The sequence below is a fragment of the Hyperolius riggenbachi genome, chromosome 6, assembly GCF_040937935.1.
Source record: "Hyperolius riggenbachi isolate aHypRig1 chromosome 6, aHypRig1.pri, whole genome shotgun sequence".
In the NCBI taxonomy this organism is placed as follows: Eukaryota; Metazoa; Chordata; class Amphibia; order Anura; family Hyperoliidae; genus Hyperolius; species Hyperolius riggenbachi.
The window spans coordinates 347,099,221-347,125,527 of NC_090651.1; the positions used below are offsets into that span (position 1 = coordinate 347,099,221).

Below are 26,307 nucleotides of genomic sequence, written 5' to 3' on the forward strand. Positions count from 1 at the left end.
GATGAACAATCTACAAAGCTTCATAGTGACCCGGGTTGAAAAAAGAAATAAGTCCATTGAATTCAACCAGAAAAAAAGGTAAGACATAAGCCTGAACCCTCACATATATCAACTGATCCAGAGGAAAGTAAAAAAAACCTTGCAATGCTTTGACCGATTAATGCAAGGAAAGCATCTAAGCCTCCTTTAATGCAGATATAGAATTTGTCAGAACTACTTCCTATGGTAATACATCACATTTTAATCACCATTACAGTAATGTACCCTTGTCTAAATAAATAGCAACAACTTTTTTCCCCATATGCAGATCATGTCCTCTAGTCCTTTGCACGAGCCTAGGGAACAGAAAGCTCATTCACAAGATTTTATATTGCCCTCTGATGTATTTATACATGTTAATTAGATCTCCTCTAAAGTGTCTTTTCTCCAGAGTCCAGATTAAATAAGGCCAGTTTAACCTTTCCTGGTGAGACCTTCCATCCCTCGTATCAATTTTGTTGCTTGTCTCTGCACCTGCTCTAAGACTGCAATATCCTTCCTATAATGCGGTGCCCAGAGCTGAATTCCAAATTCTACATGTTGCCTTACTGGAGAGTCAAAGTGACATTAAAGCGAAAAAACAAAGCTTATGATATAATTAAATTGTACGTGTAGTTGGATAATTAACAAAACATTAGTAGCAAAAGAGAGAAGAGTCTCTTTTTATATATTTATTTTCGGTTATATACCGTATATTCCGGCGTATAAGACGACCCCCCAACTTTTCCAGTTAAAATATAGAGTTTGGGATATACTCACCGTATAAGACTACCCCTCTTCCAACGCACACCAAATAAAAAGTGAAAAAACATGTCTCCTCCATCCATCTGGCCCACCTTTGTATACCAACCCTCTGCACCCATAATATGATAAACCAATAGAGAACTGACTGGCAAGTGGGAAAGAAGGCAAGCAGAGCTTTACATATCCAGTGCTGCAGTCACCCGGCACCCTCACACTGTCACTGATCTGACACCCGGCACCCTCACACTGTCAGTGACCTGACACCCGGCACCCTCACACTGTCACTGACCTGACACCCGCCACCCTCACACTGTCACTGACCTGACACCCGGCACTCTCACACTGTCACTGACCTGACACCCGGCACCCTCACACTGTCACTGACCTGACGCTCGGCACCCTCACACTGTCACTGAACTGACGCTCGGCACCCTCACACTGTCACAGACCTGACGCCCGGCACCCTCACACTGTCACTGACCTGACGCCCGACACTCTCACACTGTCACTGACCTGACGCCCGGCACCCTCACACTGTCACTGACCTGACGCCTGGCACTCTCACACTGTCACTGACCTGACGCCCGCCACTCTCACACTGTCACTGACCTGACACCAGGCACCCTCACACTGTCACTGACCTGACGCCCGGCACTCTCACACTGTCACTGACCTGATGCCTGGCACTCTCACACTGTCACTGACCTGACATCTGGCACCCTCACACTGTCACTGACCTGACGCCCGGCACTCTCACACTGTCACTGACCTGATGCCTGGCACCCTCACACTGTCACTGACCTGACGCCCGGCACTCTCACACTGTCACTGACCTGACGTCCGGCACTCTCACACTGTCACTAACCTGACGCCCGGCACCCTCACACTGTCACTGACCTGACACCTGGCACTCTCACACTGTTACTGACCTGACGCCCGGCACTCTCACACTGTAACTGACCTGCCTCCGAGCACCCTCACACTGTAACTGACCTGACGCCCGGCACCCTCACACCGTCACTGACCTGACGGCCAACACTCTCACACTGTCACTGATCTGACGCCCGGCAACCTTACACTGTCATTGACCTGACGCCTGGCACTCTCACACTGTCACTGACCTGACACCCGGCACCCTCACACTGTCACTGACCTGACGCTCGGCACCCTCACACTGTCACTGACCTGACGCACGGCACTCTCACACTGTCACTGACCTGACTCCGAGCACCCTCACTGTAACTGACCTGACGCCCGGCACCCTCACACTGTCACTGACCTGATGCCCAACACTCTCACTGATCTGACGCCCGGCACCCTCACACTGTCATTGACCTGACGCCCGGCACTCTCACACTGTCACTGACATGACGCCCAGCACTCTCACACTGTCACTGACCTGACGCCCGGCACCCTCACACTGTCACTGACCTGACGCCTGGCACTCTCACACTGTCACTGACCTGACGCCCGGGACTCTCACACTGACGTGACACCCGCCACCCTCACACTGTCACTGATGTGAAACCCGGCACCCTCACACTGTCACTGACCTGACACCCGGCCCCCTCACACTGACCTGACACCAGGCACCCTCACACTGTCACTGACCTGACGCCCGGCACTCTCACACTGTCACTGACCTGACGCCTGACACTCTCACACTGTCAGTGACCTGACACCCGGCACCCTCACACTGTCACTGACCTGACGCCCGGCACTCTCACACTGTCACTGACATGACGCCCAGCACTCTCACACTGTCACTGACCTGACGCCCGGCACCCTCACACTGTCACTGACCTGACACCCGGCACTCTCACACTGTCACTGACCTGACGCCCGGCACCCTCACACTGTCACTGACGTGACACCCGGCACTCTCACACTGTCACTGACCTGACGCCTGGCACTCTCACACTGTCACTGACCTGACGCCTGGCACTCTCACACTGTCACTGACCTGACGCCCGGGACTCTCACACTGTCACTGACGTGACACCCGGCACCCTCACACTGTCACTGACGTGACACCCGGCACCCTCACACTGTCACTGACCTGACACCCGGCCCCCTCACACTGACCTGACACCTGGCACCTTCACACTGTCACTGACCTGATGCCCGGCATCCTCACACTGTCACTGACCTGACGCCTGGCACTCTCACACTGTCACTGACCTGACGCCTGGCACTCTCACACTGTCACTGACCTGACGCCCGGTACTCTCACACTGTTACTGACCTGACGCCTGGCACTCTCACACTGTCACTGACCTGATGCCCGGCATCCTCACACTGTCACTGACCTGACGCCTGGCACTCTCACACTGTCACTGACCTGACACCTGGCACCTTCACACTGTCACTGACCTGATGCCCGGCATCCTCACACTGTCACTGACCTGACGCCTGGCACTCTCACACTGTCACTGACCTGACGCCTGGCACTCTCACACTGTCACTGACCTGATGCCCGGCATCCTCACACTGTCACTGACCTGACGCCTGGCACTCTCACACTGTCACTGACCTGACGCCTGGCACTCTCACACTGTCACTGACCTGACGCCCGGTACTCTCACACTGTTACTGACGTGACACCCGGCACCCTCACACTGTCACTGACGTGACACCCGGCATCCTCACACTGTCACTGACCTGACGCCTGGCACTCTCACACCGTCACTGACCTGACGCCTTGCACTCTCACACTGTCACTGACCTGACTCCGAGCACCCTCACACTGTAACTGACCTGACGCCTGGCACTCTCACACTGTCAGTGACCTGACACCCGGCACCCTCACACTGTCACTGACCTGACACCCGGCACCCTCACACTGTCACTGACCTGACACCCGGCACCCTCACACTGTCACTGACCTGACACCCGGCACCCTCACACTGTCACTGACCTGACACCTGGCACCCTCACACTGTCACTGACCTGACGCCCGGCACCCTCACACTGTCACTGACCTGACACCCGGCACCCTCACACTGTCACTGACCTGACGCCCGGCACTCTCACACTGTAACTGACCTGACTCCGAGCACCCTCACACTGTAACTGACCTGACGCCCGGCACCCTCACACTTTCACTGATCTGACGCCCGGCACTCTCACTCTGTCATTGACCTGACGCCTGGCACTCTAACACTGTAACTGACCTGACGTTCGGCACCCTCACACTGTCACTGACCTGACGTCCGGCACCCTCACACTGTTACTGACCTGACACCCGGCACTTTCACACTGTCACTAACCTGACACCCGCCACTCTCACACTGTCACTGACCTGACACCCGGCACTCTCACACTGTCACTGACCTGACACCCGGCACTCTCACACTGTTACTGACCTGACACCCAGCACCCTCACACTGTCACTGACCTGACGCCCTTCACTCTCACACTGTCACTGACCTGACGCCTGGCACTCTCACACTGTCACTGACCTGACGCCCGGCACTCTCACACTGTCACTGACCTGACGCCTGGCACTCTCACACTGTCACTGACCTGACGCCTGGCACTCTCACACTGTCACTGACCTGACGTCCTCACACTGTCACTGACCTGACGCCCGGCACTCTCACACTGTCACTGACCTGACGCCCGGCACTCTCACACTGTCACTGACATGACGCCCGGCACTCTCACACTGTCACTGACCTGACGCCCGGCACTCTCACACCGTCACTGACCTGACGCCCGGCACCCTCACACTGTCACTGACCTGACGCCTGGCACTCTCACACTGTCACTGACCTGACGCCCGGGACTCTCACACTGTCACTGGCGTGACACCCGGCACTCTCACACTGTAACTGACCTGACTCCGAGCACCCTCACACTGTAACTGACCTGACGCCTGGCACTCTCACACTGTCACTGACCTGACGCCCGGGACTCTCACACTGTCACTGGCGTGACACCCGGCACTCTCACACTGTAACTGACCTGACTCCGAGCACCCTCACACTGTCACTGACGTGACACCCGGCACCCTCACACTGTCACTGACCTGACACCCGGCACCCTCACACTGTCACTGACCTGACACCCGGCACCCTCACACTGTCACTGACCTGACACCCGGCACCCTCACACTGTCACTGACCTGACTCCCGGCACCCTCACACTGACCTGACACCTGGCACCTTCACACTGTCACTAACCTGATGCCTGGCATCCTCACACTGTCACTGACCTGACGCCCGGCACTCTCACACTGTTACTGACCTGAGGCCCGGCACTCTCACACTGTCACTGACATGACGCCCAGCACTCTCACACTGTCACTGACCTGACGCCCGGCACCCTCACACTGTCACTGACGTGACACCCGGCACCCTCACACTGTCACTGACCTGACGCCTGGCACTCTCACACTGTCACTGACCTGACGCCCGGGACTCTCACACTGTCACTGACGTGACACCCGGCACCCTCACACTGTCACTGACGTGACACCCGGCACCCTCACACTGTCACTGACCTGACGCCCGGGACTCTCACACTGTCACTGACGTGACACTCGGCACCCTCACACTGTCACTGACGTGACACCCGGCATCCTCACACTGTCACTGACCTGACGCCTGGCACTCTCACACCGTCACTGACCTGACGCCTGGAACTCTCACACTGTCACTGACCTGACACCCTACACCCTCACACTGTCACTGACCTGACGCCTGGCACTCTCACACCGTCACTGACCTGACGCCTGGCACTCTCACACTGTCACTGACCTGACACCCGGCACCCTCACACTGTCACTGACCTGACACCCGGCACCCTCACACTGTCACTGACCTGACACCCGGCACTCTCACACTGTCACTGACCTGACGCCCGGCACCCTCACACTGTCACTGACCTGACACCCGGCACCCTCACACTGTCGCTGACCTGACACCGGCCCCCCCTCACACTGTCACTGACCTGACGCCCGGCACGCTCACACTGTCACTGACGTGCCGCCCACCTCACACTGTCACTGACCCGACACCCTCACACTGTCACTCGGCGTATACGATGACCCCTGACTTTTCAGAAGATTTTTAAGGGTTAAAAAGTTGTCTTATACGCCAGTATATACTGTATATGGAGCTTACAAACCACACTCTGTATTTAAAACTATGAAAGCGTGCAGAGCTAATGATCCTTTGAACTTCCCTGTGTTAAAAACCTCAACCTGTCTCTCTCTGTTTCTCTGATGTTTAAGTGTTTTGGAAAACAACACTGTAGCCAACCAAAGTCGGATCAAGAAGCTCAATGAAGCTCTTTTTGCAAAAATAAAAAGTGACGTTTCTTAACTCTTTCTGCACTGGAAACAATATAATCTCTACTAATGTTCTATTATTTAGCTGTACAGTACATACAATTCATAATCTCATAAGTTTATTTTCACTTCAGATTCCCTTTAAACGGGCAGTATTATGCCAGCATCCTGGGTTTTTATTTCCCTTTTAATGCATCCCAAAATTGTATTTGCTTCAGCTGCAGCTGCTTGGCATTGAGTACAATTACTTAACTTGTCGTCAACAAGTACATCTAAGTCCCTATCCAAGTTTGATGTCCCCATTTGTATCCGGTTTATTATGTATGGTGCTGGACCAGGCTTTCTCAACCAGGGTTCCTTGAGTACTCTGCAGGAGTTCCTTAGTATTTTCCCCCATTGTGTGTGTGTGTGTGTGGGGGAGCACATTAAAATAGGGCAAACTGTAAAAAAAAAAAAAAGCACTAACTTGGGGTCAAAATTATAATGAGCACATCAATATAAAGCACCATAATAAGGAGACAGTATAATGAAGGACACTGTAATAGTTGGTAGCGAAATAAACAGCCACAGCTATTACAGGGGTTCCTTGAGATCCAATAATTATTTAGAGGGTTCCTCCAGGTTAAATAGGTCGAGCAAGGCTGCGCTAGACAGTTGGCACGACCAAAATGCATGACTTTACATTTTTTCTCCATTGAATTTCTTCTGCCATTTACCTGCTTATTTAGCCATCCTCTGCAGATCCTCCTGAAATACTGTATGTCAATATTTTCAGGTTTTTTGATAATTCTGCACAACTTTGTATCAACTGAATAAATAGCTACATTACTTTTTACTTTATTCACTAGGTCATTAATAAATGAATTGAAGAGCACTGGAACCCTGTGGGCGGATCAGCAAAGGTGGTGATGAGAATTATGACTATAGCAGGGCTCAGTGACTAATTTGGACAATGGCAATAGCTGGTGCTCAAATTGGAAAAAAAAGAGGTCATTTAGCGGCCGGCAATAGCTGGAGCTCAAATTAGAAATAAAGCCGATAATGTGGCCGCTGGCAATAGCCAGTGTCCAAGTTACATGCCCCTACCCCCCCCCCCCCCCCCCACCCCTAGTTGCTACAAGGGGGAATAGAATTTAACTGGGGCCAGAGTTTCAGCAGGAGCAGGGAGAGCCATCTTTCAGCTGCACCCTGCGCCAATATTTGCCCGCAGCAATTTTACATGTACACTCTGTAGAACCTCACTGCTTACAGTCACCTATTTTGAATATGATCCATTGACCACAACTATTTGCTTTCTGTCCATTTACACAGACTCTTCCCCAGTCCTTGCATCCTCAGCTTCTGCACCAGACTGTTGTGGGGAACAGTGTCGAAGGCCTTTGCAAAGTCCAAGTATATCACATCTACAGCATTCCCAATATCCATATTAGCATTCACTACCTCATAAAAGCAGAATTTAATATCAAAATTGGAGGACTGTGACCACCTCATATCTGTAGTATGCAACAAAGAGGTTTCCCTTGTGAAGACAGAAGCAAAGCAAGAATCAATAGTGCTGCCCTACTTTGGTTGTCCACCATTGAGTTTTCTACCTTATATAGTCCTATACAGTTTTTGATATGCCTAGCGATTTGATTTTCAGCTTCATGCTTTGCCAGCCTAATTTCTTTTTCACAACTTTCATTAGTATAAATTGCTTAATGCAGCCTTGTTCCCCCCTCCCCCCCCATCCTGTTTTAGGACCTTATAGGCATTCTTTTTCCACTTCATTGTATCTCTAACCTTTCTATTCATCCATAGAGGCCTTGTTTTATTCCTAGAAGTTTTGTGTCCATATGGGATATATTAACTACAATATTAATTAAGAATATTTTTTAAAAGTTTGCCATTCCCCTTCAGTGTACTTCCCTTACATAGTTATTTTGGTTGAAAAAAGACATACGTCCATCGAGTTCAACCAGAGAACAAAGTATAACACCAGGCTGCTCCCTCACATATGCCTGTTGATCCAGAGGAAGGCGAAAAACCTTTACAAGGCATGGTCCAATTAGCCCCAAAAAGGGGAAAAAATTCCTTCCCGACTCCAGATGGCAATCAGATAAAATCCCTGGATCAACATCATTAGGCATTACCTAGTAATTGTACAGACTAACCAGCAAGCTCATGGTGACCCAGAACTCATTGGAGTGTGTAAGGGACTACAATGGTCCTAAAAGCCCCCTTACTAAGATGTTAAGAAAAACAAAAAATTGCTTTCTTAAAACAGAAAGAATTTGCGATAATTCAGGTTGGAGTGAGCTTGAGATGTCTCCCAGAGCATCACTGCTGAATATATGCATATTAACCATTGTACCCTTAGAAGCTAAACACACCTCCAGAACCGCTGGAATGCAATGATGTGTCAGCTTGTTAAATTGTACAGAGCCATGATAATCCAACATGCATACAGCTTCTAAGGGTAACAATGGTTAATTTGCATATATTCAGCAGTGATGCACTGGGAGACATCTCAAGCTCACTCCAACCTGAATTATCGCAAATTCTTTCTGTTTTAAGAAAGCAATTTTTTGTTTTTCTTAACATCTTAGTAAGGGGGCTTTTAGGACCATTGTAGTCCCTTACACACTCCAATGAGTTCTGGGTCACCATGAGCTTGCTGGTTAGTCTGTACCTCTCGGTTTACAAGCCCTACTCCATAGAGCCAAATTAATCCATGCCATGCACTGATGAGGATCAAACAATCCGAAACAGTCTGTATGCATGTTGGATTATTATGGCTCTGTACATATTAACAAGCTGACACATCATTGCATTCCAGCGGTTCTGGAGGTGTGTTTAGCTTCTAAGGGTACAATGGTTAATTTGCATATATTCAGCAGTGGTGCTCTAGTAATTGTAGCCATGGATTTCTTTCAATGTAAGGAAAGCATCCAAGCCCCCTTTAAATGCAGGTATAGAGTTTGCCTTGTAGTATACTATGGTAAAGGATGTATTTGGGAGCAATGAAAATATAAAAATGATCCTTAGTAGGGTAATCCCTCATACCCAGATTGAACTCTAAGGATGGTTGGAAATGAATATTTCTGATTCCGTGGAAAGGTCCATTCCTGCTAATGCCGATAACCGATTCCACGGATTTCCGATTACCGGTTCCAAAGGAGTCTTTTTTTGTCATGTATTGCATTCCCTGATTAGCCAAATACTTCCAACTTGACTCCGATGTATTGGACCAATTAGAGAAAGCAGAATTTTACTGCAGTAATCGAAATACCGTAGAAATGTTAAACCACTTGGAAATACTCGGTAGTATCCAAGTTTTGTGATTGGTCTAAAATGACCATGGTAATCCAATTTTCAGGGAAAAATTCAGCGTTCTCCGATTGGTGCAATTCTTCCTAGTTCTGTGATTGGGCAAAAATTACCAAGCTACGGTAAAGCGGTATTTCCACCGAAATCTGATTTCCACTTTCTGATCGGAAATACAGACATTTTAATTCTGCGAAATACGAGTGAGCTTCCTCATTGAACATTTATTGTCATTAGAAGGATATTGAGTTTCATTAGAAACCACAAAGCATATTTTGCAGTCGAGAACAATTGATTCAACTTTATTACTCACAAAATGCACAAAAAAAAACAAAAACCGGTAATTTTCAATCAACAATTTTTACAATGGCAAAAACAATGAGAGCTTTAAACTGATGCGATAATGGTCAGGTCAGTTATCTTTTTCATAAGAATTGCATTTAGTGCAGAAAATGGCTTGGGGGTCATCACAAGTAGCATTCAGGCGACAACACTAATTCATTTTGAGCTCTTAGCTCTTCCCCAGCACTTTATATATATATATTTTTTTTTAAAGTCTAAAAATAGACAGAATTGCCATTACAAACAGGATCAAATCATAATATGATGAGACAAAATATAAGAGACAACCAGAAAGGAAGTGGTAAAAAAAAGGCAAATACAACCTAAAGAGACCAAAACATATATGAAAAACGGACCCCTAACGCAGTGTTTCTCAAACCTGTCCTCGTGACCTCCTCAACGGTGTATGTTTTGCAGGCAACCTCACCTAAGCACAGGTGGGGTCATTAGTGTCTCAGCCAGGTGGATTCCATGTAGCGGAGACACTAATTACCCCACCTGTGCATAGGTGAGACTGCCTGTCAAACATGCACTGTTGGGGAGTCACGAGGACAGGTTTGAGAAACACTGCGCTAATGTATTGCCAGTTGAAATAAACCATTTGTGATAAGGAGAAGACAAGCCGTAGAGTGTAACACCAGGAGTATCAAAAAAGAGAATTTAGGAAAAGACCAAAAACCAGATCAGAGCAATAAGGCGTACAGCAAAAAAGACACGTGGAAAACAGGTCAAAGAGCAGCGGTAGAATATTGGTAATTTTACAGATAATCTACTACTGCTATCAGCTATAGTGAAATAGTGATAATTTTACAGTTGTTCTAATATTGTCCTCTGTACCCGCTACTGAATAGGATGAGGCCTGTGTTACTCTGGCACTAAATAGGATATTGCCTGTGGTACTCTGAGACTGATCCTGGTGGGGCCTGTGGTACTCTGAGACTGATCCGGGTGGGGCCTGTGGTACTCTGAGACTGATCCGGGTGGGGCCTGTGGTACTCTGAGACTGATCCGGGTGGGGCCTGTGGTACTCTGGGACTGATCCGGGTGGGGTCTGTGGTACTCTGGGACTGATCCGGATGGGGCCTGTGGTACTCTGGGACTGAATAGGATGAGGCCTGTTATACTCTGGGACTGAGTAGGATGAGTGTTGTGATACTGTGCCACTGAATAGGATGGGGCCTGTGAGCTCTGGTACTGAACCCAATGGGGCCCTGTGATACTTAGGTACTGAATAGGATGGGATTTGTGATACTCTGGTACTGAATAGGATGAGGCCTGTAATACTCTGGCACTGAATAGGATGAGGCCTGTAATACTATAGCACTAAATAGAATGAGGCCTGTAATACTCTGGTTCTAAAAAGGATGGGGCCTGTGATACTCTGGTACTAAATAGGATAAGACTTGTAATACTCTGGTACTGAACAGGATGAGGCCTGTAATACTCTGGCACTGAATAGGATGAGGCCTGTAATACTCTGGTACTGCATAGGAAGGAGCTTGTGATACTCGAGTACTGAATAGGATGGGGCCTGTGATACTCTGGTACTGAATAGGATGGGGAGTGTGATACTCTAGCACTGAATAGAATGGGGCCTGTGATACTCTAGCACTTAGTAGGATGAGGCCTGTGATACTCTGGCACTGAATAGGATGAGGCCTGTAATACACTGGTACTGAATCGGATAAGGCCCGTGATACTCTAGCACTGAATAGGATGAGGCATGTGATACTCTGGTACTGAATAGGATGAGGGCTGTGATACTCTGGTACTGAAAGGCATGGAACATGTGATACTCTGGGACTAAATAGAGTGAATCCTGTGATACTCTGGTTCTAAAAAGGATGGGGCCTGTGTTACTGTGGTACGAAATAGGATAAGACTTGTAATACTCTGGTACTGAACAGGATGAGACCTGTAATACTCTGGTACTGAATAGGATGAGACCTGTAATACTCTGGTACTGAATAGGATGAGACCTGTAATACTCTGGTACTGAATAGGTTGAGGCCTGTAATATTCTGGTTCTGAATAGGATGGAGTCTTGTGCGAATCTGGCACTGAATTGGATGAGTATTGTGATAATCTGGCACTAAATAAAATGAGGCCTGTAATGCTCTAGTACTGAACTGGATTAAGTATGTAATACTCTGATACTGAACTGGATGAGGCCTTTGATATTTAAAGAGACACTGAAGCGGAAAAAAAATGATATAATGAATTGGTTGTGTACTATAAATAATTACTAGAAGTTTAGCAGCAAAGAAAATAGTCTCATATTTTTATTTTCAGGTATATAGTGTTTTTTCAAACATTGCATCATTCTCTAATATGTGCAGATTACACAACACTCAGCATTCAAAATGATTCTTTCAGAGCAGTCTGTGAACTAATGACCTCTCCTCTGGCAGAGAAAAAAGTAAACAGTTCAGGAACAGTTGAGATAATAAAAGTCAGAAAACAGCCCTCTCCACGACTTTGAAAGTCGTAGAGTTTAACCTATTGCGGACCGCCGCAGTATAAATCTACGGCGGGCAGGGGCCGCTGCGGTTCTGACCGGACGTAAACTCTACGTCCCATTGACCGCGCGCCCCTGCCCGTCTCCGCCGCTGTCCCCGCTCGGTCTGCGCGGAAATCTGCTGCCCTGCAGCCTCTATGATGGCAGAGCACTGTGCGCCGGGCTGGAGCCGTTTTCATTGGCTCCTGGCCCTGTCATTCACGTAAGCCGTTCCCAATGGCTTACATGGAGTGACAGGGTCAGGAGCCAATGAAAGCGGCTCCTGACCGGCGCACAGCGCTCTGCCGTCATACCGACGGCAGAGAGAGCAGCCTGCGGCGGGGACAGAGCGGCGTGCCCGGCGGGAGCGGCGGAGTTTAGCGGCGATTCGTCGGGAAGAGGCAGTTTACGGGACCAGCACCCTCCAGTCCCCTCTGGTCCTTAAGGGGGCAGAGGGTGCTGGTCCATAAGTGGTTAATGGCTTTTTTGCATAGAGATAACAACTGGAGTTTCTTAATTCTTCCTGTACTGGAAACAATAAGACTGATGTATCTGATCTTAATATTTTATTTCTTAGCTGTACTACACATACAAATCATAATATCATAATTTTTTTTTCGCTTCAGTGTCTCTTTAAGTAATAATAATAATTACAGTATTTTTATAGCGCTTTTATCCTGACAGACTCAAAGCACTTGCGAGGCAGCCACTAGAGCACACTCCATAGGCAGTAGCAGTGTTTCGGAGTCTTGTCCAACAAGGACTCCTTACTGATTAGGTACTGGCTTACTGAATAGCAAGAGCCAAGATGTGTCTATGTCAAAGGCAGAGCCCTTAACCATTACACTATCCAGCCACTGTATACTTGAGGCTTGTGGTACTCTGGCACTGAATAAGATGAGGGCTGTAATACGATGGTACTGAAAGGAATAGAGCCTGTAATACTCTGGGACTAAATAGAATTAGGCCAGTGATACTTAAGTAGTAATAATAATTGCAGTATTTGAATAGTGCTTTTCTCCTGTGTAGGATGAGGCCTGTGATACTCTAGCACTGAGTAGGATGGGGCCGGTGATACTCTAGCACTGAATAGGATGGGGCCGGGGATACTCTAGCACTGAGTAGGATGGGGCCTGTGATACTCTAGCACTGATTAGGATGGGGCCTGTGATACTCTAGCACTGAATGGAATGGGGCCTGTGATACTCTAGCACTGGATAGGATAGGGCCTGTGATACTCTAGAACTGAATAGGATGGGATCTGTGATACTATAGCACTGAATAGGATGGGGCCTGTGATACTCTTGTACTGAATAGGATGGGGCCTGTGATACTCTAGCACTGAATAGGATGGGATCTGTGATACTATAGCACTGAATAGGATGGGATCTGTGATACTATAGCACTGAATAGGATGGGGCCTGTGATACTCTAGCACTGAATAGGATGGGATCTGTGATACTATAGCACTGAATAGGATAGGGCCTGTGATACTCTAGCACTGAATAGGATGGGATCTGTGATACTATAGCACTGAATAGGATAGGGCCTGTGATACTCTAGCACTGAATAGGATGGGATCTGTGATACTATAGCACTGAATAGGATAGGGCCTGTGATACTCTAGCACTGAATAGGATGGGATCTGTGATACTATAGCACTGAATAGGATGAGGCCTGTGATACTCTAGCACTGAATAGGATGGGGCCGGTGATACTCTAGCACTGAATAGGATGGGGCCAGTGATACTCTAGCACTGAATAGGATGGGGCCGGGGATACTCTAGCACTGAATAGGATGGGGCTGGGGATACTCTAGCACTGAGTAGGATGGGGCCTGTGATCAGGGCCGGGCCGAGGCATAGGCTGGAGAGGCTCCAGCCTCAGGGCGCAGTGTAGGACGGGGCGCACAATTCAATCAGCTGTCATTCCTAATTGTGTTTGAAGCAGAAAGAAATGAGAAAAGGGGATACATCGCAGTGACTGCAAACCAGATAACTAGATATTAAGGTGTTGGGGAGGTTGTGGGCCCTGTGGCACCTCTTAGTCTAATAGCAATCAGTGTGTGATGGCTGTGGTGGCAGGGATGGAGGGGTGCACTTTGGTGTCTCAGCCTTGGGTGCTGGAGGACCTTGTCCCACCTCTGCCTGTGATACTCTAGCACTGAATAGGATGGGGCCTGTGATACTCTAGCACTGAGTAGGATGGGGCCTGTGATACTCTAGCACTGAGTAGGATGGGATCTGTGATACTCTAGCACTGAATAGGATGGGGCCTGTGATACTCTAGCACTGAATAGGATGGGACCTGTGATACTCTAGCACTGAATAGGATGAGGCCTGTGATACTCTAGCACTGAATAGGATGGGGCCTGTGATACTCTAGCACTGAATAGGATGGGATCTGTGATACTCTAGCACTCAGTAGGATGGGATCTGTGATACTCTAGCACTGAATAGGATGGGGCCTGTGATACTCTAGCACTGAATAGGATGGAGCCGGTGATACTCTAGTACTGAATAGGATGGGATCTGTGATACTCTAGCACTGAATAGGATGGGATCTGTGATACTCTAGCAGTGAATAGGATGGAGCCTGTGATACTCTAGCACTGAGTAGGATGGGATCTGTGATACTCTAGCACTGAATAGGATGGGATCTGTGATACTCTAGCACTAATTAGGATGGGGCCGGTGATACTCTAGCACTGAATAGGATGGGGCCTGTGATACTATAGCACTGAATAGGATGAGACCTGTGATACTATAGCACTGAATAGGATGGGGCCTTTGATACTCTAGCACTGAGTAGGATGGGGCCTGTGATACTCTAGCACTGAACAGGATGGGGCTTGTGATACTCTAGCACTGAATAGGATTGGGCTTGTGATACTCTAGCACTGAATAGGATGCGGCCTGTGATACTTTAGCACTGAATAGGATGGGATCTGTGATACTCTAGCACTGAATAGGATGGGATCTCTGATACTCTAGCACTAGCGGTAGAATATTGGTAATTTTACAGATAATCTACTACTGCTATCAGCTATAGTGAAATAGTGATAATTTTACTGTTGTTCTAATATTGTCCTCTGTACCCTTACAGAGCCGCTACACGGCTACTGAATAGGATGAGGTCTGTGTTACTCTGGCACTAAATAGGATATTGCCTGTGGTACTCTGAGACTGATCCTGGTGGGGCCTGTGGTACTCTGAGACTGATCCGGGTGGGGCCTGTGGTACTCTGAGACTGATCCGGGTGGGGCCTGTGGTACTCTGGGACTGATCCGGGTGGGGTCTGTGGTACTCTGGGACTGATCCGGGTGGGGCCTGTGGTACTCTGGGACTGAATAGGATGAGGCCTGTTATACTCTGGGACTGAGTAGGATGAGTGTTGTGATATTGTGCCACTTAATAGGATGGGGCATGTGAGCTCTGGTACTGAACCCAATGGGGCCCTGTGATACTTAGGTACTGAATAGGATGGGATTTGTGATACTCTGGTACTGAATAGGATGAGGCCTGTAATACTCTGGCACTGAATAGGATGAGGCCTGTAATACTACAGCACTAAATAGAATGAGGCCTGTAATACTCTGGTACTGAAAAGAATGGAGCTTGTGATACTCTGGTACTGAATAGGATGAGGCCTGTAATACTCTGGCACTGAATAGGATGAGGCCTGTAATACTCTAGCACTGAATAGGATGGGATCTGTGATACTATAGCACTGAATAGGATGGGATCTGTGATACTCTAGCACTGAATAGGATGGGATCTGTGATACTCTAGCACTGAATAGGATGGGGCCGGTGATACTCTAGCACTGAATAGGATGGGGCCGGTGATACTCTAGCACTGAATAGGATGGGGCCTGTGATACTTTAGCACTGAATAGGATGGGATCTGTGATACTCTAGCACTGAATACGATGGGATCTGTGATACTCTAGCACTGCATAGGATGGGGCCTGTGATACTCTAGCACTGAATAGGATGGGATCTGTGATACTCTAGCACTGAATAGGATGGGATCTGTGATACTCTAGCACTGAATAGGATGGGATCTGTGATACTCTAGTACTGAATAGGATGGGGCCTGTGATACTCTAGCACTGAGTAGGATGGGGCCTGTGATACTCTAGCAGTGAGTAGGACGGGATCTGTGATACTCTAGTACTGAATAGGATGGGATCTGTGATACTCTAGCACTGAATAGGATGGGATCTGTGATACTCTAGCACTGAATAGGATGGGGCCGGTGATACTCTAGCACTGAGTAGGATGGGGCCTGTGATACTCTAGAACTGAATAGGATGGGGCCTGTGATACTCTAGCACTGAATAGGATGGGATCTGTGATACTCTAGCACTGAATAGGATGGGATCTGTGATACTCTAGCACTGAATAGGATGGGATCTGTGATACTCTAGTACTGAATAGGATGGGGCCTGTGATACTCTAGCACTGAGTAGGATGGGGCCTGTGATACTCACCAGTGAGTAGGACGGGATCTGTGATACTCTAGTACTGAATAGGATGGGATCTGTGATACTCTAGCACTGAATAGGATGGGGCCGGTGATACTCTAGCACTGAGTAGGATGGGGCCTGTGATACTCTAGCACTGAATAGGATGGGGCCAGTGATACTCTAGCACTGAATAGGATGGGATCTGTGATACTCTAGCACTGAATAGGATGGGATCTGTGATACTCTAGCACTGAATAGGATGGGGCCGGTGATACTCTAGCACTGAATAGGATGGGGCCTGTGATACTCTAGCACTGAATAGGATGGGATCTGTGATACTCTAGCACTGAATAGGATGGGGCCGGTGATACTCTAGCACTGAGTAGGATGGGGCCTGTGATACTCTAGCACTGAATAGGATGGGGCCTGTGATACTCTAGCACTGAATAGGATGGGATCTGTGATACTCTAGCACTGAATAGGATGGGATCTGTGATACTCTAGCACTGAATAGGATGGGATCTGTGATACTCTAGTACTGAATAGGATGGGGCCTGTGATACTCTAGCACTGAGTAGGATGGGGCCTGTGATACTCTAGCAGTGAGTAGGACGGGATCTGTGATACTCTAGTACTGAATAGGATGGGATCTGTGATACTCTAGCACTGAATAGGATGGGATCTGTGATACTCTAGCACTGAATAGGATGGGATCTGTTATACTCTAGCACTGCATAGGATGAGGCCTGTGATACTCTAGCACTGAATAGAATGGGATCTGTGATACTCTAGCACTGCATAGGATGGGATCTGTTATACTCTAGCACTGAATAGGATGGGATCTGTGATACTCTAGCACTGCATAGGATGGGGCCGGTGATACTCTAGCACTGAATAGGATGGGGCCGGTGATACTCTAGCACTGAATAGGATGGGGCCTGTGATACTCTAGCACTGAATAGGATGGGGCCGGTGATACTCTAGCACTGAATAGGATGGGGCCTGTGATACTCTAGCACTGCATGGGATGGGATCTGTTATACTCTAGCACTGAGTAGGATGGGGCCTGTGATACTCTAGCACTGAGTAGGATGGGGCCTGTGATACTCTAGCACTGAGTAGGACGGGATCTGTGATACTCTAGTACTGAATAGGATGGGATCTGTGATACTCTAGCACTGAATAGGATGGGGCCTGTGATACTCTAGCACTGAGTAGGATGGGGCCTGTGATACTCTAGCACTGAGTAGGACGGGATCTGTGATACTCTAGCACTGAATAGGATGGGATCTGTGATACTCTAGCACTGCATAGGATGGGATCTGTTATACTCTAGCACTGAGTAGGATGGGGCCTGTGATACTCTAGCACTGAATAGGATGGGGCCGGTGATACTCTAGCACTGAATAGGATGGGGCCTGTGATACTCTAGCACTGCATAGGATGGGATCTGTTATACTCTAGCACTGAATAGGATGGGATCTGTGATACTCTAGCACTGCATAGGATGGGGCCGGTGATACTCTAGCACTGAATAGGATGGGGCCGGTGATACTCTAGCACTGAATAGGATGGGGCCTGTGATACTCTAGCACTGAATAGGATGGGGCCGGTGATACTCTAGCACTGAATAGGATGGGGCCTGTGATACTCTAGCACTGAATAGGATGGGGCCGGTGATACTCTAGCACTGAATAGGATGGGGCCTGTGATACTCTAGTACTGAATAGGATGGGATCTGTGATACTCTAGCACTGCATAGGATGGGATCTGTTATACTCTAGCACTGAGAAGGATGGGGCCTGTGATACTCTAGTACTGAATAGGATGGGATCTGTGATACTCTAGTACTGAATAGGATGGGATCTGTGATACTCTAGCACTGCATAGGATGGGATCTGTTATACTCTAGCACTGAGAAGGATAGGGCCTGTGATACTCTAGTACTGAATAGGATGGGATCTGTGATACTCTAGCACTGCATAGGATGGGATCTGTTATACTCTAGCACTGAATAGGATGGGGCCTGTGATACTCTAGCACTGAATAGGATGGGGCCGGTGATACACTGGCATGGAATAAGATGGAGCCTATTACACTCTGGCATGGAACAAGATGGTGGATCCATGGCAAAAGTCCCACCAAAAATTACGTAGTTGACCCAGAGTCGTGTTTTAATCTCTAAAGGGCAGAAAATACAGTACATCCCTAAATTTGTGGAATTAGTTGCTTTAAAACGTCCGTCGTGCGTACACGGTGACAAGGTAGTGTAAGGGTTAGGCCCAGTTTACACTGACAGATGAAACTAGTTGCTAGTTGACACCTCTAGGACATAAATGTTAGTCCTGTCGGCGGCAGTCTTTGGGTAGTGGTGTGTAGTGGCTGCCGTGCTTGTGCGCACGTTCGTGGGAGTGCAGGTGATTGCGGTTTTCCAGCCTTTATGGGCAGGCTGAGATAGTTCATTGACAGTTAAGTGACCAAAAAAAACACCTTATACAGGGGGCAGTAGTGGATAATAGATGCCAGTAGTGGTGGTGAATGATTATTGGGTTATGGTCGGTGCACTACTAGGGCCAGCAGACCTGACTCCAACAGTAAACCTGTGCACTGGACAAAAAGCAGCAATACAATAGCAAGAACAATGTACCAGCCGTAAGAAGGGCCTAGCTGTTCAGGACAATGTGGTAGCAGCAAGAATCTGCACTGAGGACACAGAACACAGGCCTACCTAACTCTCTCCCTAAATCTCCAAATTTCTTATCGGAATTCCACAGAAATCCAATTTATCGCAACTCGGTAATTTTAGCCCAATCACAGAACTAGAAAGCATTGGATCAATCAGAGAATTGAGAAATTATCTGGAAAATGTTAACTTTGGAGCAATCACAAAACTGATTTCTGTTTTTCCGTTTTGTTTTTTTTAAATTTTTGCATTCTCTGATGCAAAAAAAAAAAAAATATGACTAACAAAACACTCCTCAAAAAATTGGAAAAATGGAAGATTGGTAAAATTTGGAAATCACAAAATCAGAGATACTAAAAAAAAAATCAGAAAAAGGAATTTCAGCGGAATCTAAAATCTGCATTTTTGACCATCCCTAATACCCAATTATACATAGGCATGGAAAAAGGTGGGGCCTATTATACACTGGCATGGAAAAAGGTGGGGCCTATTATACACTGGCATGGAATTAGACAGGGGCTATAATACATTGGTACTAAATAAGACTGGTTATATTATACACTGGCATGGAATAAGCTGGGGCCTACTATACACTGGTAAGGGATAGCATGTGGCCTAGCATGCACTGGCACGGGTTAGTATTATACAATGGCATGGAATAAGATGGGGCCTATTATACACTGGCATGGAATAAGATGGAGCCTATTATACACTGGCATGGAATAAGATGGAGCCTATTATACACTGGCATGGAATAAGATGGAGCCTATTATACAGTGGCATGGAATATAAAAGCATGGAATATAGAAATATAAAGCAACGCGTTTCGCAGGTATATTCCCGCTTCTTCAGGCAATAAAAGGGAGGAGTATACAACAGTACAGTCGCACTGACACACTAGGCGCCTCTGTGAGTCCATGCGACTATACTGTTGTATACTCCTCCCTTTTATTGCCTGAAGAAGCGGGAATATACCTGCGAAACGCGTTGCTTTATATTTCTGGAGTATGTGAATACATTTTTCTTTTGTTTGAAAATCGACAGCTTCATGTCTGCTTCGGGGAGGTAAGTCCACCACTGCCTCCCTTAGCATTGTTAAAAATTGTAGTATATTTTATCCTGTTGGCACCTCTGTTTACTCTTCTTGCGAAATACACACAGATGTACAGTGCCGCCGCTCCTGTCCGTCTGGTGGTGCGGAAGTAGCTGACCGTACAGAGAGGCAGTACGAGGCCTTACAATAATCCAACAATCAGGCAGGGGGCGCTAATCCAGGCCCGCCAATCACAGCTGTGCACTGCTCTGCTCCATTATCTCATTGGAACCGATGGTCTCAGAGGCGGGACGGTCGGTTCCAATAAGAGAATGGAGCAGAGAAATGTGCAGCTGTGATTGGCGGGCCTCTGTATAGTCGGCTACTTCCGCACCACCGGAACGGACGGGAGCGGCAGCACCGTACATCTGTATGTAATTATCCTTTGCAGCAAGAAGCATGGGGACGGAGAGGGACAAGCGGCAGAGGACGACCACACAGGGGGGCGGAGGAGGCGGACACGGGGGAAGAGGAGATGGACACGGGTGGAGGAGACGCAGACAGGGGGGCAGAGAAGGATAAATGGGGACCAGAGAAGGACACAGGGGGATCAGAGAAGGACACGGGGACCAAATAGACACAGGGGGCCATGAGGACACATAGGGACCAGAGGAGAATACATGGGGACCAGAGGAGGACAGGGCGGGGGGTTATATATTGGCAAGGAAAAATATCAAGCCTATTACACTGGCACAAGATTGGATTGGGCCTATTTATACAATTACATGGAATAGGAAGGAGCCTATTATACACTGGCATGGAATAAGACTGGGCATATTATATACTGGCATGGAATAAGATGGGGCCTATTATACACTGGCATGGAATAAGACTGGGCATATTATACACTGGCGTGGAATAAGCTGGGGCCTATTATACACTCACATGGAATAAGCTGGGGCCTATTATACAGTGGCATGGAATGAGATTGGGCCTATTATACACTGCCATGGAAAAAGTTGGGGCCTATTATACACTGGCATGGAATAAGCTGGGGCCTATTATACACTGGCATGGAATAAGTTGGGGCCTATTATACACTGGCATGGAATAAGTTGGGGCCTAATATACACTGGCATGGAATAAGATTGGGCCTATTATACACTGGCATGGAATAAGTTGGGGCCTATTATACACTGGCATGGAATAAGATGGGACCTATTATACACTGGCATGGAATAAGTTGGGGCCTAATATACACTGGCATGGAATAAGATTGGGCCTATTATACACTGCCATGGAATAAGTTGGGGCCTATTATACACTGGCATGGAATAAGATGGGACCTATTATACACTGGCGTGGAATAAGATGGAGCCCATTATAAACTGGCATGAAATAAGATGAAGCCTATTATACACTGGCATGGAATAATATGGGGCCGATTATACACTGGCATGGAATAAGATGGAGCCTATTATACACTGGCATGGAATAAGATGGGGCCGATTATACACTGGCATGTTATAAGATGGGGCCTATGATACACTGGCATGGAATTAGACAGGGGCTATAATACATTGGTATTAAATAAGACTGGTTATATTATACACTGGCATGGAATAAGCTGGGGCCTACTATACATTGGTAAGGGATAGCATGTGGCCTAGCAGGCACTGGCACGGGTTAGTATTATACATTGGCATGGATGGTGTGGTATGTGGATTTTGGTACTCTAGCACTCAATAGCAATAGATGTACGATGTTGAAAAGCATGATGGTACTTTGATACCCTGGCACTATAATGAAGCCATTTTAAAATGGGGCCTATTATACACTGGCATGGAATAAGATGAAGCCTGTTATACACTGGCATGTTATAAGATTGGGCCTATAATACATTGGTATGGAATAAGATGAGGCCTATTATACACTGGCATTAATAGTATGGGGCCTATTATACACTGGCATGGAAAAAGATTGGGCCTATTATACACTGGCATGGGATAAGAGTGGGCCTATTATACAATGGCATGGGATAAGATTGGGCCTATTATACACTGGCATGGGATAAGATTGGGTCTATTATACACTGGCATGGGATAAGATTGGGCCTATTATACACTGGAATAAATAGTATGGGGCCTATTATACACTGGCATGGGATAAGATTGGGCCTATTATACACTGGCATGGGATAAGATTGGGCCTATTATACACTGGCATGGGATAAGATTGGGCCTATTATACACTGGCATGGGATAAGATTGGGTCTATTATACACTGGCATGGAATAAGATTGGGCCTATTATACACTGGAATAAATAGTATGGGGCCTATTATACACTGGCATGGGATAAGATTGGGCCTATTATACACTGGCATGGGATAAGATTGGGCCTATTATACACTGGCATGGGATAAGATTGGGTCTATTATACACTGGCATGGAATAAGACTGGGCCTATTATACACTGGCATGGGATAAGACCGGTTTATATTATACACTGGCATGGGATGAGTTGGGGCGTATGATAAACTGGCATGGAATAAGATGGGGCCTAGTTTACATTGGCATGGGATAAACATGTGGCCTAGTATATATGGGCACTGGTTAGTATTATACATGGCATGGATGGTGTGGTATGTGGATTTTGGCACCTTGGCACTCACTAGCAATGGATGTATGATGTTGAAATGCATGATGGTACTTTGACATCCTGGCACTATAATGAAGCCATTATAATCTAGCATTGGACAGATTATCACACACTGCAGATCTGATGGTCGTCGGAGATGACACAACTAACCTCTTGCCATTATGCTGCTCCCTCTTTTTACAGTTGTTTGTCTCGTTTTGTAGGGTTGATCTAAGGGCAGATATAACACTGAACATCCTATATTTTTTTTTACATACATGTCACAGAGGTCACAACCTCCGCCTTTCTGCAGAACAAAACTTGTCCCTATCGCCTCCTCGCCTGTTCTCTCCACTGGAACCATTTCTATGGTTACCACTCACCCGTCTCCGCTCCTCGCCTCCGCCTCCTCCCTCCCGCATCTCTGAGGGGATTTAATCACGACTCCCCCCTTTTCTCCTCCATGGAACAGAAGAGGGCTTTCTATAGAAACACACTTCTGCCCAGCAATTTGCTTCTTCTCGTCCTTATTTCCAGGAGAGGGAAGATTGCAGCCAAAGTCCCATTTAGCAGAGCCAGGGCCGGCGGCGGGCAGCAGGAAGGTGTGCCATGGATGGTGGAAGGTGAAGAAGAAACGTCTTGGTTGCCCAGCAAGCTGTAGGCGATCCCCCCCCCTCCCTCCCTGCGGTGGGCTTTCTATCTGTCTTCTATCCAGCCCACCACCCCCCAGCAGCTCTGTTTTCTGAGTGAAATAATTTCTCCTTTGTGATGTAATTATGGTTTCTAGTCACACAGCAGTGCGGGGAGACTCACAGAGCTCCCTCCATCCTTCAGGCTGCCACTGTCCTCTCCTTGTTTTCTGGCTGTGCAGCTGCCTCAGGATTCCATCTTTGTTGGAGGAGAGAGAGAAAAAAATCACATCCCAGGCAAGGCAGGAAGGAATGGAAGATGCTCTCCTGCGTAGAGTGCGGACGATGAAGAAAAAAATCGGCCCCCCTGTAGATTTTTTTCTGGTCCTGATGAGAGAGGCTTTCGGCTTGTCTGTTTATCCGCAGGATGCTCCAATATCCTCTAGAAAAAGGCCCTGGGGACCCAATAAATCCGTCTACATTTCTGTAGTGCCAGAATCCGGCTCGCTCCCTCTCCGGACGCTTCCTTCCCTCTCCTTCTGTCCATTTGATTGACCAAAATAAAAGCCAGTGATCTAATTAGCGGTATCCCATAGCCACCATTGTGATTGGTCGTGGCGTTATGAGGATGAGGTGCAGGACTGAGCTGCAAGGGAAAGAGGAATCGGCTCGGTCTCTGTGGTAGAGAGCTCCTCTCCTCCTACCAGAGAGGCGGGGGCTCCCGGCCATAGAACAACACCAACATCAACGATGATGCAATGAAGTCACATCATACAATGACAGCTCACAGCCTTCCAAGGGCTCTTACTATTCACAGACCAGAAGATCCCCGCACATAATAAACTGGGTCACATCAGATCATAGTGAGGGGAGGGATTCCCAGCCACAGAACAACTCCAACATCAATGATGATGCAATGATGTCACATCATACAATGACAGCTCACAGCTTTCCAAGGACTGTCACTATTCACATGCACACCAGAACATCCTTGCACATAATAGCCTGCGTCATATAAGATCATAGTGAGGGAAGAGGCAGGCCTCCCAGCCATTACATCATACAATGGCAGCTCACAGCCTTCCAAGGACTTTCACTATTCACAGACCAGAAAACCCCCGCACATAAGTAAATTGGGACACATCAGATCATAGAGAGGGGAGGAGCTCCCAGCCATAGAACAACACAATCAATGATGTCACATCACACAATGGCAGCTCACGGCCTTCTAATGGCCCTTACTAATCACAGACCAGAAGATCCCCGTACATAATAAACTGGGTCACATCAGATCATAGTGAGGTGGGGGCGGGGCTCCCGGCCATAGAACAACCCTAACATCAATGATGTCATATCACACAATGACAGCTCTCAGCCTTCCAAAGGCTTACACTATTCACAGACCAAAAGATCCCTACACATAATAGTCTGGGTCACATCAGACCATAGTGTGGGGAGGGGCTCCAGGCCATAGAACGACACCAAAATCAATCATAATGCAATTATGTCACATTACACACTGACACCTCACAGCCTTTCAACGGCTGTCACTATTTTCACAGATCAGAAAATCCCTGCACATAATAGCCTGGGTTATATCAGATCATAGTGAGGGGAGAGGTGGGGCTCCCAGCCATAGAACAACATCAATGATGATGCAATGACATCACACCACACAATGACAGCGCACAGTCTTCCAAGGTCTCTCACTATTCACAGACCAGATCATCCGTGCGCATAGTAAACTAGGTTACATCAGATCATAGTGTGGGGGAAGGCTCTGAGCCATAGAAAAACAACACTATCAATGATGATGCAATTATACCACATTACGCACTGACAGCTCACAGCCTTCTAGGGATCAAACTATTCACAGACCAGAAGATCCATGCAAATAATAGGAGATCTGTTCACATGTCACATCAGATTATAGTGTGGGGTGCAGAGAGGTGTGTAAATTACTGGCTGAGTAATTTCCTTTTCATCATCTGCAGCTAGACGGTGGCCTGGGTCATATCAGATCACAGTGAGATGTTTTGAGAAGTGGGTAAATTAGTGGATGCGTGACTCTAGCATTTGTATCTTTAAGGAGTGTACAACCTGGTTCATATCAGAATTTAGTCATGATTGCTGAGGTGTGAGTTCATTAGTGCCCTTTGCAAATCTGCAACGAGAGTGCCTCCTCGGTCAAATCAGAACACACTTAGGGATTCGGAGGCTGTGCTATTACAGTGGTGGAATCTGCAGCTAGAGAGCTGTTTGGGTCATATCAGATCATAGTGGGGGCTGCTGAGGGGTATGTTCATTTGTGTCTGATGAATACAGCTGCAGCATCTACAGCGAGAAATTATTGTACGTAAATTCAGGGGACTTATTTAAGAAATTGCCCTGCATTGTAAGTCTCTCTCGCACTCACTATAAAAACAGGAGGACAAGTGGACGAGGTGAAAATAAACTAATGAGATAAACAATTGTATCTATCCTCCTCCTCCTAAAATGACTTTTTAAGATATTCCACAGTTTTATTTTATATTTAAATCTACTTTTTTAGTTTTTAGTGTTTTATTGTTTTTGCTCAATGACACATTCATTGAAGTATGCCAGAGCTAAAATCTATAAACTATTGACCTTT

At 47.3% G+C, this 26,307-nt stretch overlaps 1 protein-coding gene across 5 annotated transcripts in view; it reads right to left on the bottom strand.

Moving 5' to 3' along the window:
* The window catches only part of LRRC4B (leucine rich repeat containing 4B), a 249,544-nt gene that overhangs the window by 56,977 nt on the left and 166,260 nt on the right, over positions 1–26,307 (bottom strand). Inside the window, exon 1 of one of the 5 annotated variants that reach the window (XM_068241553.1) lies at positions 23,430–23,703. The exons of the other annotated variants lie outside the window; for them this stretch is intronic. The gene's annotated coding sequence lies outside the window, so the exon portion shown is untranslated. Of the gene's footprint in view, positions 1–23,429; positions 23,704–26,307 lie in introns of those variants that run through there. 5 annotated transcript variants of the gene reach the window in all.